Source organism: Schistocerca cancellata, chromosome 1 (assembly GCF_023864275.1).
Source record: "Schistocerca cancellata isolate TAMUIC-IGC-003103 chromosome 1, iqSchCanc2.1, whole genome shotgun sequence".
Classification (NCBI taxonomy): domain Eukaryota; kingdom Metazoa; phylum Arthropoda; class Insecta; order Orthoptera; family Acrididae; genus Schistocerca; species Schistocerca cancellata.
Window position 1 is genome coordinate 762,620,513 of NC_064626.1, and position 4,033 is coordinate 762,624,545.

The following is a 4,033-nucleotide window of genomic DNA, read 5'->3' on the forward strand; positions in this document are numbered from 1 at the left end:
AATGCTGGGGTTTCATCCGTTGTCACTCGGTGAATCCATATTGCCCAAACAGCTCGTCTCATGTTCTCCAAATCTCCTACCTTTCTACTTATTGCTAGTCCATAATATTGAGTCAAAGAATCAATTTCACTTTTTGTAAGACGACCTGGACCACCTATGTGTTTTCCATCTGACAGTTTTTTTTTCCACTGAAGTCTTTACATAATTTTCTCAAGTGGTTCAAATGGCTCTGAGCACTATGGGACTTAACTTCTGAGGTCATCAGTCCCCTAGAACTTAGAACTACTTAAAGCTAACTAACCTAAGGACAGCACACACATCCATGCCCGAGGCAGGATTCGAACCTGCGACCGTAGCGGTCACGCGGTTCCAGACTGTAGCGCCTAGAACGGCTCGGTCACTCCGGCCGTCTAATTTTCTCAGGCGAGCTCCCCTTCTTTTTTGTACATGCCCAGCACATTCAAGCTTTTCTATCAGAGTGTCCCCATATGGTCTGTCATTAACAACAGTAGTGTGTCCTTTACAGTCTCCATCCCCATGGTAGCCTACATACCTCACACCATGACTGACCTCTGATCTTCTAAAAACGTTTAGAACTCCTTTCGTTTCCATGTTTCCACTTTGGCCATCAAAGTTCTTTACACAAACATGGGTGTCAATAAATTTACTTCAACAATCCTGGGACTGCTTTGTTAGACATTCATAATCTAGTATCTTAGCAGTTTCAATAAATGTGGCAGTTGCAACCCCATTCAGAGAAGTATGGCCTCTCTTCTGCCAAGATCCATCAAATGCTTCTACAATGTCTGTATTCTCAGACAAGGCTACTGCTTCTTCTGCTGCTCTTTTCATTGAATGTTCACTTACACCACATAAAGCATTATGTATTAATTTATTATATTTGTCAAACCTAAGTGGTGGTGGAGACAAATCCAGATAAAAAGTCTGGGAAGCTCTCCTTCCCCTTCCAATATATCGTGTTGTGGTATCAGACGCCAAATGCGGCATGAAGACACCAAATGTATTGGGTGAGTGCCAAGAGGTGCCGTATTAAAACTCGGCCGAGCTTTTCAAATGATTTATTTGTTTCCACTACAATGCTCCATTCCCCTCAGTCTGTATTGCTGAGGAAGTACCCCAGCGGTCCATGTAATGCAATGCTGTTTCGTGCTAGCCTTGTTTGCCAGCTGTAGAGTTCCAATTACGTCAGGATGGCAGCACCAGCAGCACACTCAGCGACCACTGTTCTCGTTGTCTCTGGGGTGCTCCGCTGGGAGCCGTAGGCTGGCCCCGCTGCCGCTTTTTCCTTGGCTGGCGTAGCTGGGAACACGGTGTCAACGACCGCTCACGATTCGGCATCCGAATCTGTGGCCCCTCGCCTCGGAAGTCTCCGGCGTGTGTCGGGAGCAGAGACAACTGCCTGAGGTAGGGAGCCGAAGAGTGGCCTGCTCTGGCTGGCTGCGGACCGCGCGTCGGCCTCAGATGGTCGAACCATCGACCCATCGTGGACTGGGACGCTATCGCCCCATCTGTTGCTGCGTGTAGCCCGGCGGAGTGACACGTCTCGCTGTCCAGGAGAGTTGCCACACTTGAATGAATCTCGTTAGAAAAGAACACCTATTTATACTTGGCTGCGCGCCTCTATATCATTAAGGTGTCGCTTCACGTCACGTACGCATCACACCCTGGTTGCGCCACAGGGCCCCTTCTGCCTATAGCCATGTGAACTGCTGTGTTTACTCTTTTCAGCGGTTCGACGGCCCTGCGGCCTCCATTCCACTTCGCAACTGCTGGTCAGCGTAACTTACTGCAATCTGGTCTGCACCTGGCTGTAACTCGCGCTAGGAATATCGCACAAAACTAACTTTCTCTATCCTAAACAGTACTGCCGCTACATTATTCCCCTCTTAGGAAAGACCCGGTTCCTGGGTCGACCCTTAACTAGCCCTTAACTTGTGATTCTTGAGTTTCTCCCGGCGTATTTGATAATCAAAATATCCACGGGTATGCTGCCGGTCTATAGTGTCCAACGGGCACAATATTTCGGCCGCGGAGGGTATTTAAATCAGCCGCCGCCGCGACCGAACCCAGTTCCCTCTGAGCAGCCATAGCGTACGGATCTCCGTGCCGGTACGTTCACAGGAGCTCAGTCCGTCAGTTCACCTGATGATGGCGACATGTTTGATCGCCGAAATATTGTGCCCGTTGGACACTATAGACCGGCAGCATACCCGTGGATATTTTGATTAAGCCCTTAACTTGTTTGGCTTGGCACTTATGACATAGTTACTTACTATTAGAAAACTTAGACGTGGTCTAGAGCTCTTAAGCACATAACATGAGGGAAAAACATAAAAAATCCTTAATGGCTGACCACTCAGCTTAACGCTCTTTCAACCCCTTACTCGCGCCCTCGGTATCCAGTCTACTGGGACTTGGACTACCCTTGGATCCCTCTTGGAATTAGTTCTCCGCCTGATCAGAAAGAAAACAACACATAACAAAGTTAAGACTGCGGTGACACTTGGCACAGAGGTGCTCAAAATTATCGTCATTTGGCGTTGCTTTCCCTATACTGAGCGACATGTTGAACACGTTGTTCAGCTAATATGTGCCCCTCTTGCTCTGAAATGAACTGGTTTACGGATCTCAATAGGCCTGACTCCAGAGTTTGATTTAACAAGGTCAGAATCTGTCATGGCAAAAACTCTAAAGCGGTTTCTGGCCAGTACAGCTGTGGCTGTGTAACATTCAATTACGTGACTCCTGAAATTGACACTGGCAGATGGAAGGTTGGTCCTATTATGTTACACTTAGTTCCGTTGATTAAAATTCCGCTCCTCTCGAGCTCTACACGTTTTGCTTCCATAAACACTCCTTACTCAAAACAACTTGCTACCACTACCAAATCCTCGTAGGTGGAGAAGATCCAATGCATTCCGACACGTTGTAAGCTCAATTTTGCTCCACGATATCCCTTGAACAGTCTATTCCTTTCCCCCTGGCTAACAGTAACTGCACCGTGCACGTGTCCCATATTTGTAGCTTCACAGATTTTCCTCCGACATTCACTATTTTTGATCATAACTCCAAACCGATTGGGTGACTACTTTCATCCTTAAATTTGCGTTATATGAACTGGTGCAATAAACACGACTTTCCTGACCCAGCACTGTCGATAACTAAAAATTTAAACAAGAAATTGTACGACTCTGACATGGTTCAACACATATATATTACGGCTTTGCCGCAAAATTTACTCCGACGCATTTATTTCTCCAGAACTGCTTTCGATTTTTCCTCCAGCAACACTCCACATACGTCGGACGCTACACTTCCCTTTTAAATGATCTGAGGACAGGGATCATCATCAGCCTTCCTCCCTCTTTAAAAAGACTGCTGCCCCAGCAGGCTCACAATACTTGAAAACATATAAAATACAATGCCTCATTAATCTACACAAACCCATCGATACATAACAAGAAAATAAAAAACAAAACTAAAAATACTCTACTACTTTCTGGATCGCAAAGCATACAGTACTTCATGTTGTACTCTATTTCCCGGTTTTCTCTGCGCTTAGCACCTCTCTTCACTCTCTCTTTCTTCCTCTTTCCTTCCTGTGTCACGCCTGGAATCACATCCTGGCAACCCTTAAACGGCCGTAACCGCCCAACGTGTACTATCGTCGTTCTAGTTGGCAGCTGAAACTTAACATTAACGGGAGATGTGGTTTCAACAACTTGATATGGCCCTTGATTCCTCGTGAGGAACTTGTTCGTTTTCTATTTTTGCATGTAGGGGCTGGACAGCATTACTCATTGCCCCACATTACACTGTAGTAAACTTCCTTTCCGCGTCACTGCATCTTCTTGCCTTTCCAAAGCCTTCGTATTCGCTTTTTGTACTGGTTTCCAAACATCCCGAATTGTTCTCGCCAATTGACTTACAGATTCACCAGTCCTTCCTTTCTGTAGCTTCACTAAATCTAACGGTAACGGCATTTTTCGCCCGTACACAACCTCATATGGAT